The sequence below is a fragment of the Pelodiscus sinensis genome, chromosome 19 (assembly GCF_052426305.1).
Source record: "Pelodiscus sinensis isolate ZL-2025 chromosome 19, ASM5242630v1, whole genome shotgun sequence".
NCBI lineage: Eukaryota > Metazoa > Chordata > Testudines > Trionychidae > Pelodiscus > Pelodiscus sinensis.
In genome coordinates this window covers 7,125,058-7,137,455 of record NC_143070.1, presented here as the reverse complement: position 1 = coordinate 7,137,455, position 12,398 = coordinate 7,125,058, and the positions used below count along the sequence as shown (strand labels likewise).

Genomic DNA, 12,398 nt, shown 5'->3' with positions numbered 1-12,398 from the left:
CCGAGGAGGAGTTGCTTAGTGGTTTAAGGGGGACGGAAGATTTGTGGTTTGTGCTAGTTTCCTTGTGGGCTGCCGTCTTTGAGCTCTGGGGCCCCCTCATGTTAGTGGGCTCTCGGGAGCGGGTGGATGGCTTGCGGGTCTTGGCCTTTACCGCGTCAGCGTATGAGGCTATGGAGGAGGTGGATGAGTTGGGGCTAAAGGCTGTGAGTGTGGTGGAGGATGCATTAGGTGACGGGGACTGGGAAGATTGGGGCCCCTGGTGGGGGGAGTTCGGGCTCTCTGCGCCCTGGTGCGGGTCTAGTGGGGGAGAGTTTGAGTTGGGAGGGGGTTGGTGCTGGGGCTCTGGGTCAGGGGGGCTCGAGCTAGGGGATGAAAGAAATCGCGCGGGTGACCACGCCTTCGGGGATTCAGGGAGGGGGGGGCTATTGAATGAGGGCCATGAGAGTAATTCCCAGGGCAGTGGGGGGGACATGGCTTCTGGGAGTAGGGACCCGGGGGGGCTCAGGAGGGCTAATTCCTCCTGTTGGGGGTGCCAGGCCTGGTTTGGGTATGGGCAGATCCCTCTATGGGGGGGCATACCGGGCCCCGCAAAGCAGGGTGAGGAGTCCGAGTCCAAAGATATAGGTGGTGCCCAGTCAAACGGGCATGGCTGGGAGTCCATCGGTTGAGCAGGGGCGAAGTCGAACTGAGACTTGGTTCGGTCCTCGTAGGAAGCGGGGAGTCCAGGAACCTCCGGAAGTTGCTTGGGTGGTGGGGAGGGCAGCGGGGCCTCGGGCTCTGGGCTCTGGTCAGCTGCTGGTGTGATGGTAGTCTCTCCGGTAACCGTGGGCATCTCGGCTTCCTCTTGTTCTGACGATGCCAGGTCTGGTGAGCGGGGTCTGTCTCCTGTCCCGGTGGCCCTCCATATGATGCCTTCTGAGGAGCTGGAGTCTCTCGGGGGGGTTGACCGTGATGAGGAGGGGGGGCTCCGTGGGTTGGTCTGGGGGCTCACCATTCTGGAAGACAGATCACAGGGACAACCGGCCGGGGGGGAGGGGTACTAGGGCCGGGAGGGGGGTTCTAGTTTGGTCGGGGGGGAAATACCAAGGGTGGTCGTGGGATATTTCCTGGGTGGGGTTGGTTTTTATTGGTCACCAAGGGCGGGGGGCAGGTCCCAGGGTTAAAGGTCTGTGGGGGGATTAACTGGTTGGGGGGGAGTCTGTGGAGAAGTGCTGGACACGGATCTTGAACTATGGTTCACTCGGGGTTGGGAGGGGGCTCCTTGAAGCCTGGAAGATGTGGGGGAATAAGGGGACTGGTAAGTGTTTATCTAGTTCGGGGCTAATTAATGGGGTTTAAGTGGGAACTGGGTCATAAGTAAAAGGGGGGGGGCTGGCGCATGATGGTGGTCAGGGAGTGTGCTCTGCCATCCTCCGGGGCAATGGGGGGGGGCCGTTGGGGGAAGGGGACGGGGGATTTGATTTAATTATTATTATTATTAATTTTTTTTTTTTTTTTTTTTTTTTTTTTTTTTTTAATTTATTAATTATTATATTGGGGGGGGGGGGTAAGGCTGGTACAGGCTGGACCGGGAGGAGCTATTTGAAACACCTGTATCCCTTTTAGGTGGGCGGTGTCGGTGGTTATTGGACGTAAATTTGGGTCGAATGGGGGGGGGGGTGAAGGAAGATGGCTGCTGGAGGAAGCGGTCACTTCCGGTGGCAGTGGAGGGGGGGGAGAACACGGGGGGTCTGCCCGGGACTTAGGTAGGAGGCACCGCCTGGGGATCGGGGGTAGGGCTAAGTCGCCGGTCACTCAGTCCTGCTGATGTGCGGTTCAGCGGTGATAGGTCAGGGCAGATGGAAGAGAAACTGAAAACTGGTCAATTAGTCCTCGCCACAGCTGTGGCGTTGACTAAGGAGAAGAAGTTGCGGCAGCTCAATTAAGCCTCCGGACACGTGGGGCGGGGGGGCCAGCCAACAGCACACGGGGGGAAGAAAGAGGGGGGGCCGAACGATAGTTGAGGGACGAGCGGGGCAAATCGCTTAGATCTGGTGAGCCGAGTGGGGGGGGGAGGGACAACCGCGCGCTCGATCACTGGCCCGCGACCGGGTATCGGGATGCTAGGCACCCCGGCACGGCTGACGAGACACCAATTTAGCGGTTCAATCAGCGGCAGGAGGACGAACGCCGGGCTGGGCGGAGGGAGGGGGGCTAGTCACGTGGGGGGAGGGGGGCCAGTTGCTTGTGCACGGGAGGGGGAGGGAGGGACCTCGGGAAGGCCGGTCAGGGGCCCCTGACCGGCTCGCACGGTCCACGGGCCGCAGCAAATACCGGGGAGTCACGTCAATATCCCCCGGCGCAACCGCCTGAGCGCCGCTCGTTAAGGGCAGGCGGCGGCCGGAGGAAAACGAAAGGAAAAAGAAGCGCCGGGCTTGGCAGAGGGGGGGCCAGTTGCCTGCGCACGGGAGGGGGGAAGGGGGATCCTGGGAAGGTCTATCAGAGGCCCGGGACCGGACAGTACGGTCCGCGGGGCACGCTGGGTCTAGGGGGGATTAAACCCCCCGGCGCAAGGGCCGAATCGGCAGTTGAGCGGGGCACGCGGCGGCCGGGAGCCGAGCCGCCGGGCTGGGCGGAGGGGGGGGGGGCTGGCCACGTGGGGGGGAGAAGGGACTAGCCGGCGGCGCACGTGGGGGGGAGGGGGAGACCACGGGGCAGCCAACTAAGGGCCCGGGACCAGAGGGCACGGTCCCCGGGCCGTGCCGGGTCTCCGGTTGCTAGGCACCCCCGCCCGGCTGCCGAAATTCCGGACGGGTGGGGCAGGCGGCGGCAGGAGGGCCAGCCACTGGGCTATGAGGTGGAGGGGGGGGAAGCCGGCCACGTGGGGGTAGAGGGGGCCAGCCGCCAGTGCACGTGGGAGGGGGGGGAGGGGAGGGGAGACCGCGTGGAGGTTGACTAGGGGCCCGGGACCGGAGTGTCCGATCCGCGGGCCGCGCCGGGTCTCGGGGGAGCTAGACTCCCCGGCTCCGCGGCCAGGACTCCGAATGGGGCCGGCGGGCGGTTGGAGGATTGACCGCCGGGTTGGCCGAAGGGGGGGGGGGGCTGGCCGCGCGGAGGGGGGGTAGGGGGCCAGCCGCCAGCACCCGTGGAGGGTGGAAGGGGGGACCTGAGGTGAACGGTCCCGGGGGCCGGGACCAGAGGGACTGGTCCGCGGTTTGTGCCGGATCCCGGGGTGTCCAGACACCCTGGCGCCGCAGCCGAAACTCCGCTCACGTGGAGCCGGCAGCGGCAGAAAGTTAGCTCGCTGGGCTGGGCGGGGGGGGGGGGGGGTTCTGGCCACGTGGGGGAAGGGGAGGCCAGCCGCCAGACCATGTGGGGGGGGAGGGGGGGCCCCGGGGAGGCCGACCAGGGACCGGGGGGCCCGGTCCACTGGCCGCACTGTGTCCCAGGGTGATCAAACACCCCTGCGCCGCAGCCTAAACGCCGGGTTGGCGGCGGCAGGAAGCCAAGTCCCTGGACAGGCGGCGGGGGGGGGGGGGGGGGCTGGCCACGTGGGGAGAGAGGGGGCCCGCCGCGAGCACCCGGGTGGGGGGGGAAGGGAGGGCCACGGGGTTACCTACAGGGGTCCCGGGACGGGGGGGGGGGGGCCGCGTGGGGCAAGCGGCAGCGGAATTTTAGATCCCCAGGCCAGGTGGCTGAGGGGGGGGGGGCGGGGAGGTTCTGGCCACGTGGGGGAGAAGGAGGCCGGCCGCCGGCACCGGGAGGGGGAAAGGGAGGGCGCGGGGTGGCCAACCAGGGACTCGGGACCGGGGAGCCCGGTCCGTGCCCCCAGCGCCACAGCCAAACTAATTACTGGTTTTAAAAAGCAAGCGGCGGCCGAAAGGAAAATCCCTGGGCCAGGTGGCGGGGAGGGGGGGGCCGCCGGCGCACGGGAGGGGGGGGGGAGACCGCGGAGCAGCCGACCAGGTGCCCGGGGCCAAGGAACGTGGTCCCTGGGCCGCGTTTGGTCTAGAGGGGTTTTGGAAAAGTCCGCGGGGAGAGAAAGGAGAGAGCAGGGGCTGTAGGTAGGAGTCGGCGGGCGGGGTTGTTTGGGGGGGGGGGGGGGGGGGCGTGTGCGAGTTTTTTTGCTTTCTCTTTCTTGTTGTTGTGGTGGTGGTTTGCCAAGACCTCCCCCCGGAGACGCACAGCGCAGCCCCGCCCCCGGCGCACAGGCACACACACACACAGCAGAGATTTTTCTGGGGGACTTTTTATTGAGACACACACGCCATTTTTTTTTTTAAATAATTCCTTTCTCTTTCCCCAAAGGGCACTCAGGTCTATTTTTGGCACCGCACAGGTAGCTCCCCGAGGGGAGGTGCACCGCTCCTGGAAGTACTGCAATACCAGGTCGATGCGTGGAGTGGACGGAGCAAGCTCCTGTTCCGACCCCCTGTTCCAAAAATCCATTTAATATAAAGATCTCAGATAGAGATCATATCAGATATTAAACTGATAAGAACAGATACTACACTTGATCTTAGCCAAAAGGCCGAGAAGCGATGGCTTGCGTCGCCCCCCGTCCGAGGTACCCCCTCGCCCTCACGTCTCCGCCTTACCGGGAGCGCCCGGCGGTCGCGCGCCGCCCGTCCGCGACGGTCGCCAGGCTTCCGGAGCCACCGCTCGGCGGCCAGGGCCCTGCAGCCGACGCTCCCGCGCCCCAGGGGCGGAGGGCGTGCGCCGGCCACGCTCGGCCACCGCCCCTGGGAACCCGCCCTCGGCGACCGGCGCCAGACCTTGCTGAGGCCGCTCCCCGCGGCGGGCCGGGTTGGCTGGCCGGCGTTCATCTGCATGGCTCCTCCTGGCGCCCGGCGTCATCATGGTGACAGCCGAGCAGGTCGGCCGGCCGGCCTGTGTTAGCGGCGGCGGCTTTGGCATGGCCTCGGCTGGGCAGACACTCCTTCCTTCTGCTTGCCATGCCATGCCATGCAGGCCGACTGAGGACGGCAGTCCGGGAACAGCAAAGCAGAGCAGAGCAGAGCAAAGAGCGACTGGGCTGGCCTCCAGCCGAGCGGCAGATTTAGCAGCCCAGAAGAGCGGCGAGTGGGGACATCCTGTATACTACACTCTCGGCTGGGGCTGGGGCTGGGGCTGGGGCTCCCTCCCCCTCCCACCCTCACGCACGCAGCCCCCCTTACCTCAGGACGCCCACAGACGTACTCTCCCCCTCCCAAGACGTCCCCCAGCGCCGGGGGATAAAATTTTTCTAAGTCCCGCCCGCTCGCTCACCGCCCGCCGCCCTCTCCTCGCTCACGGGGACCGCACCGGCTCGCCCGCCCCGCGCGCCTCCTTCGGCCTCCCCTCCCTCGGAGCAGGGAGCCCCGGCTGGGGGCGGGCGCCGGGGGCCCTCCGGGCGGCGCCCCGCTCGCCTCCCTCCCTCCTTCCTTCCCTCCCGGCAGCCTCCGCCGGCCATCTGCATGCGGGCTCCGCCCCCCCGCCGCCTCCTCCTCGCTTACCCGGCCGCTCAGCTGCCTGCAGAAGCGGATAGTCCCGTGTTGAACGGGGCTCGTCAACTGCTCCCTGACAGCCCCGCTCGCGGGTCCGACGCCCCGCCCCGCCCCGTCCCTGCCGGCAGGAGCGGCAGGTGTGAATGGGGTGTGAACGGGGCTCCTCCACAGCTCGCTGGCAAGGCCGACGCCCCGCAGACTGCTTGGCCGCAGTCTTTCTGCCTCCGCCTCTGCTTTTCCAAGCACTCACTCACTCACTCACTCACTCCCCCTTGATTGATTTAAAAAAAAAAAAAAAAAAAAAAAAAAAAGCGGCGGCTTGCCTCTGCTGCCTTTGAAAAAACCTCTTCTCTCCCTCACTCACTCACTCACTCCTTCAGTCAGTCAGTCCGTCAGTCAGTCATGCACTCCCATTCCTTGCACTGATTCGTATGGGGACCCTTATTTAGTTATAAAAGACAAGAAAAGAAAAAAAGCGGCGGCTTGCCTCCGCTGCCTGCCTTTGAAGAAAACCTCTTCTCTTCTCTTCTCTTCTCTTCTCTTCTCTTCTCTTCTCTTCTCTTCTCTTCTCTTCTCTCTTCAGTCAGTCAGGCACTCCCATTCCTTGCACTGATTCGTATGGGGACGCTTATTTAGTTATAAAAGACAAGAAAAGAAAAAAAGCGGCGGCTTGCCTCCTCTGGCTGCCTTTGCAAACAAACCTTGCGGCGGGCGGGGTTGTTTGGGGGGGGGGGGGGGGGGGCGTGTGCGAGTTTTTTTGCTTTCTCTTTCTTGTTGTTGTGGTGGTGGTTTGCCAAGACCTCCCCCCGGAGACGCACAGCGCAGCCCCGCCCCCGGCGCACAGGCACACACACACACAGCAGAGATTTTTCTGGGGGACTTTTTATTGAGACACACACGCCATTTTTTTTTTTTAAATAATTCCTTTCTCTTTCCCCAAAGGGCACTCAGGTCTATTTTTGGCACCGCACAGGTAGCTCCCCGAGGGGAGGTGCACCGCTCCTGGAAGTACTGCAATACCAGGTCGATGCGTGGAGTGGACGGAGCAAGCTCCTGTTCCGACCCCCTGTTCCAAAAATCCATTTAATATAAAGATCTCAGATAGAGATCATATCAGATATTAAACTGATAAGAACAGATACTACACTTGATCTTAGCCAAAAGGCCGAGAAGCGATGGCTTGCGTCGCCCCCCGTCCGAGGTACCCCCTCGCCCTCACGTCTCCGCCTTACCGGGAGCGCCCGGCGGTCGCGCGCCGCCCGTCCGCGACGGTCGCCAGGCTTCCGGAGCCACCGCTCGGCGGCCAGGGCCCTGCAGCCGACGCTCCCGCGCCCCAGGGGCGGAGGGCGTGCGCCGGCCACGCTCGGCCACCGCCCCTGGGAACCCGCCCTCGGCGACCGGCGCCAGACCTTGCTGAGGCCGCTCCCCGCGGCGGGCCGGGTTGGCTGGCCGGCGTTCATCTGCATGGCTCCTCCTGGCGCCCGGCGTCATCATGGTGACAGCCGAGCAGGTCGGCCGGCCGGCCTGTGTTAGCGGCGGCGGCTTTGGCATGGCCTCGGCTGGGCAGACACTCCTTCCTTCTGCTTGCCATGCCATGCCATGCAGGCCGACTGAGGACGGCAGTCCGGGAACAGCAAAGCAGAGCAGAGCAGAGCAAAGAGCGACTGGGCTGGCCTCCAGCCGAGCGGCAGATTTAGCAGCCCAGAAGAGCGGCGAGTGGGGACATCCTGTATACTACACTCTCGGCTGGGGCTGGGGCTGGGGCTGGGGCTCCCTCCCCCTCCCACCCTCACGCACGCAGCCCCCCTTACCTCAGGACGCCCACAGACGTACTCTCCCCCTCCCAAGACGTCCCCCAGCGCCGGGGGATAAAATTTTTCTAAGTCCCGCCCGCTCGCTCACCGCCCGCCGCCCTCTCCTCGCTCACGGGGACCGCACCGGCTCGCCCGCCCCGCGCGCCTCCTTCGGCCTCCCCTCCCTCGGAGCAGGGAGCCCCGGCTGGGGGCGGGCGCCGGGGGCCCTCCGGGCGGCGCCCCGCTCGCCTCCCTCCCTCCTTCCTTCCCTCCCGGCAGCCTCCGCCGGCCATCTGCATGCGGGCTCCGCCCCCCCGCCGCCTCCTCCTCGCTTACCCGGCCGCTCAGCTGCCTGCAGAAGCGGATAGTCCCGTGTTGAACGGGGCTCGTCAACTGCTCCCTGACAGCCCCGCTCGCGGGTCCGACGCCCCGCCCCGCCCCGTCCCTGCCGGCAGGAGCGGCAGGTGTGAATGGGGTGTGAACGGGGCTCCTCCACAGCTCGCTGGCAAGGCCGACGCCCCGCAGACTGCTTGGCCGCAGTCTTTCTGCCTCCGCCTCTGCTTTTCCAAGCACTCACTCACTCACTCACTCACTCCCCCTTGATTGATTTAAAAAAAAAAAAAAAAAAAAAAAAAAAAGCGGCGGCTTGCCTCTGCTGCCTTTGAAAAAACCTCTTCTCTCCCTCACTCACTCACTCACTCCTTCAGTCAGTCAGTCCGTCAGTCAGTCATGCACTCCCATTCCTTGCACTGATTCGTATGGGGACCCTTATTTAGTTATAAAAGACAAGAAAAGAAAAAAAGCGGCGGCTTGCCTCCGCTGCCTGCCTTTGAAGAAAACCTCTTCTCTTCTCTTCTCTTCTCTTCTCTTCTCTTCTCTTCTCTTCTCTTCTCTTCTCTTCTCTCTTCAGTCAGTCAGGCACTCCCATTCCTTGCACTGATTCGTATGGGGACGCTTATTTAGTTATAAAAGACAAGAAAAGAAAAAAAGCGGCGGCTTGCCTCCTCTGGCTGCCTTTGCAAACAAACCTTGCGGCGGGCGGGGTTGTTTGGGGGGGGGGGGGGGGGGGCGTGTGCGAGTTTTTTTGCTTTCTCTTTCTTGTTGTTGTGGTGGTGGTTTGCCAAGACCTCCCCCCGGAGACGCACAGCGCAGCCCCGCCCCCGGCGCACAGGCACACACACACACAGCAGAGATTTTTCTGGGGGACTTTTTATTGAGACACACACGCCATTTTTTTTTTTTAAATAATTCCTTTCTCTTTCCCCAAAGGGCACTCAGGTCTATTTTTGGCACCGCACAGGTAGCTCCCCGAGGGGAGGTGCACCGCTCCTGGAAGTACTGCAATACCAGGTCGATGCGTGGAGTGGACGGAGCAAGCTCCTGTTCCGACCCCCTGTTCCAAAAATCCATTTAATATAAAGATCTCAGATAGAGATCATATCAGATATTAAACTGATAAGAACAGATACTACACTTGATCTTAGCCAAAAGGCCGAGAAGCGATGGCTTGCGTCGCCCCCCGTCCGAGGTACCCCCTCGCCCTCACGTCTCCGCCTTACCGGGAGCGCCCGGCGGTCGCGCGCCGCCCGTCCGCGACGGTCGCCAGGCTTCCGGAGCCACCGCTCGGCGGCCAGGGCCCTGCAGCCGACGCTCCCGCGCCCCAGGGGCGGAGGGCGTGCGCCGGCCACGCTCGGCCACCGCCCCTGGGAACCCGCCCTCGGCGACCGGCGCCAGACCTTGCTGAGGCCGCTCCCCGCGGCGGGCCGGGTTGGCTGGCCGGCGTTCATCTGCATGGCTCCTCCTGGCGCCCGGCGTCATCATGGTGACAGCCGAGCAGGTCGGCCGGCCGGCCTGTGTTAGCGGCGGCGGCTTTGGCATGGCCTCGGCTGGGCAGACACTCCTTCCTTCTGCTTGCCATGCCATGCCATGCAGGCCGACTGAGGACGGCAGTCCGGGAACAGCAAAGCAGAGCAGAGCAGAGCAAAGAGCGACTGGGCTGGCCTCCAGCCGAGCGGCAGATTTAGCAGCCCAGAAGAGCGGCGAGTGGGGACATCCTGTATACTACACTCTCGGCTGGGGCTGGGGCTGGGGCTGGGGCTCCCTCCCCCTCCCACCCTCACGCACGCAGCCCCCCTTACCTCAGGACGCCCACAGACGTACTCTCCCCCTCCCAAGACGTCCCCCAGCGCCGGGGGATAAAATTTTTCTAAGTCCCGCCCGCTCGCTCACCGCCCGCCGCCCTCTCCTCGCTCACGGGGACCGCACCGGCTCGCCCGCCCCGCGCGCCTCCTTCGGCCTCCCCTCCCTCGGAGCAGGGAGCCCCGGCTGGGGGCGGGCGCCGGGGGCCCTCCGGGCGGCGCCCCGCTCGCCTCCCTCCCTCCTTCCTTCCCTCCCGGCAGCCTCCGCCGGCCATCTGCATGCGGGCTCCGCCCCCCCGCCGCCTCCTCCTCGCTTACCCGGCCGCTCAGCTGCCTGCAGAAGCGGATAGTCCCGTGTTGAACGGGGCTCGTCAACTGCTCCCTGACAGCCCCGCTCGCGGGTCCGACGCCCCGCCCCGCCCCGTCCCTGCCGGCAGGAGCGGCAGGTGTGAATGGGGTGTGAACGGGGCTCCTCCACAGCTCGCTGGCAAGGCCGACGCCCCGCAGACTGCTTGGCCGCAGTCTTTCTGCCTCCGCCTCTGCTTTTCCAAGCACTCACTCACTCACTCACTCACTCCCCCTTGATTGATTTAAAAAAAAAAAAAAAAAAAAAAAAAAAAGCGGCGGCTTGCCTCTGCTGCCTTTGAAAAAACCTCTTCTCTCCCTCACTCACTCACTCACTCCTTCAGTCAGTCAGTCCGTCAGTCAGTCATGCACTCCCATTCCTTGCACTGATTCGTATGGGGACCCTTATTTAGTTATAAAAGACAAGAAAAGAAAAAAAGCGGCGGCTTGCCTCCGCTGCCTGCCTTTGAAGAAAACCTCTTCTCTTCTCTTCTCTTCTCTTCTCTTCTCTTCTCTTCTCTTCTCTTCTCTTCTCTTCTCTCTTCAGTCAGTCAGGCACTCCCATTCCTTGCACTGATTCGTATGGGGACGCTTATTTAGTTATAAAAGACAAGAAAAGAAAAAAAGCGGCGGCTTGCCTCCTCTGGCTGCCTTTGCAAACAAACCTTGCGGCGGGCGGGGTTGTTTGGGGGGGGGGGGGGGGGGGGGCGTGTGCGAGTTTTTTTGCTTTCTCTTTCTTGTTGTTGTGGTGGTGGTTTGCCAAGACCTCCCCCCGGAGACGCACAGCGCAGCCCCGCCCCCGGCGCACAGGCACACACACACACAGCAGAGATTTTTCTGGGGGACTTTTTATTGAGACACACACGCCATTTTTTTTTTTTAAATAATTCCTTTCTCTTTCCCCAAAGGGCACTCAGGTCTATTTTTGGCACCGCACAGGTAGCTCCCCGAGGGGAGGTGCACCGCTCCTGGAAGTACTGCAATACCAGGTCGATGCGTGGAGTGGACGGAGCAAGCTCCTGTTCCGACCCCCTGTTCCAAAAATCCATTTAATATAAAGATCTCAGATAGAGATCATATCAGATATTAAACTGATAAGAACAGATACTACACTTGATCTTAGCCAAAAGGCCGAGAAGCGATGGCTTGCGTCGCCCCCCGTCCGAGGTACCCCCTCGCCCTCACGTCTCCGCCTTACCGGGAGCGCCCGGCGGTCGCGCGCCGCCCGTCCGCGACGGTCGCCAGGCTTCCGGAGCCACCGCTCGGCGGCCAGGGCCCTGCAGCCGACGCTCCCGCGCCCCAGGGGCGGAGGGCGTGCGCCGGCCACGCTCGGCCACCGCCCCTGGGAACCCGCCCTCGGCGACCGGCGCCAGACCTTGCTGAGGCCGCTCCCCGCGGCGGGCCGGGTTGGCTGGCCGGCGTTCATCTGCATGGCTCCTCCTGGCGCCCGGCGTCATCATGGTGACAGCCGAGCAGGTCGGCCGGCCGGCCTGTGTTAGCGGCGGCGGCTTTGGCATGGCCTCGGCTGGGCAGACACTCCTTCCTTCTGCTTGCCATGCCATGCCATGCAGGCCGACTGAGGACGGCAGTCCGGGAACAGCAAAGCAGAGCAGAGCAGAGCAAAGAGCGACTGGGCTGGCCTCCAGCCGAGCGGCAGATTTAGCAGCCCAGAAGAGCGGCGAGTGGGGACATCCTGTATACTACACTCTCGGCTGGGGCTGGGGCTGGGGCTGGGGCTCCCTCCCCCTCCCACCCTCACGCACGCAGCCCCCCTTACCTCAGGACGCCCACAGACGTACTCTCCCCCTCCCAAGACGTCCCCCAGCGCCGGGGGATAAAATTTTTCTAAGTCCCGCCCGCTCGCTCACCGCCCGCCGCCCTCTCCTCGCTCACGGGGACCGCACCGGCTCGCCCGCCCCGCGCGCCTCCTTCGGCCTCCCCTCCCTCGGAGCAGGGAGCCCCGGCTGGGGGCGGGCGCCGGGGGCCCTCCGGGCGGCGCCCCGCTCGCCTCCCTCCCTCCTTCCTTCCCTCCCGGCAGCCTCCGCCGGCCATCTGCATGCGGGCTCCGCCCCCCCGCCGCCTCCTCCTCGCTTACCCGGCCGCTCAGCTGCCTGCAGAAGCGGATAGTCCCGTGTTGAACGGGGCTCGTCAACTGCTCCCTGACAGCCCCGCTCGCGGGTCCGACGCCCCGCCCCGCCCCGTCCCTGCCGGCAGGAGCGGCAGGTGTGAATGGGGTGTGAACGGGGCTCCTCCACAGCTCGCTGGCAAGGCCGACGCCCCGCAGACTGCTTGGCCGCAGTCTTTCTGCCTCCGCCTCTGCTTTTCCAAGCACTCACTCACTCACTCACTCACTCCCCCTTGATTGATTTTAAAAAAAAAAAAAAAAAAAAAAAAAAAAGCGGCGGCTTGCCTCTGCTGCCTTTGAAAAAACCTCTTCTCTCCCTCACTCACTCACTCACTCCTTCAGTCAGTCAGTCCGTCAGTCAGTCATGCACTCCCATTCCTTGCACTGATTCGTATGGGGACCCTTATTTAGTTATAAAAGACAAGAAAAGAAAAAAAGCGGCGGCTTGCCTCCGCTGCCTGCCTTTGAAGAAAACCTCTTCTCTTCTCTTCTCTTCTCTTCTCTTCTCTTCTCTTCTCTTCTCTTCTCTTCT

General features: G+C 63.5%; 4 non-coding genes across 4 annotated transcripts; all 4 read right to left on the bottom strand.

Moving 5' to 3' along the window:
• Positions 1-4,331: 4,331 nt before the first annotated feature.
• LOC149522091 (U2 spliceosomal RNA) lies at positions 4,332-4,522 on the bottom strand. The gene has a single exon (XR_016347443.1). It is a non-coding gene; the product is annotated as a U2 spliceosomal RNA (small nuclear RNA).
• Positions 4,523-6,451: 1,929 nt separating this feature from the next.
• On the bottom strand, positions 6,452-6,642 carry LOC142825888 (U2 spliceosomal RNA). Its single transcript, XR_012900215.1, has one exon. It is a non-coding gene; the product is annotated as a U2 spliceosomal RNA (small nuclear RNA).
• A 1,929-nt stretch (positions 6,643-8,571) lies between these two features.
• On the bottom strand, positions 8,572-8,762 carry LOC142825887 (U2 spliceosomal RNA). The gene has a single exon (XR_012900214.1). It is a non-coding gene; the product is annotated as a U2 spliceosomal RNA (small nuclear RNA).
• Positions 8,763-10,693: 1,931 nt separating this feature from the next.
• On the bottom strand, positions 10,694-10,884 carry LOC142825902 (U2 spliceosomal RNA). The gene has a single exon (XR_012900227.1). It is a non-coding gene; the product is annotated as a U2 spliceosomal RNA (small nuclear RNA).
• Positions 10,885-12,398: the final 1,514 nt, after the last annotated feature.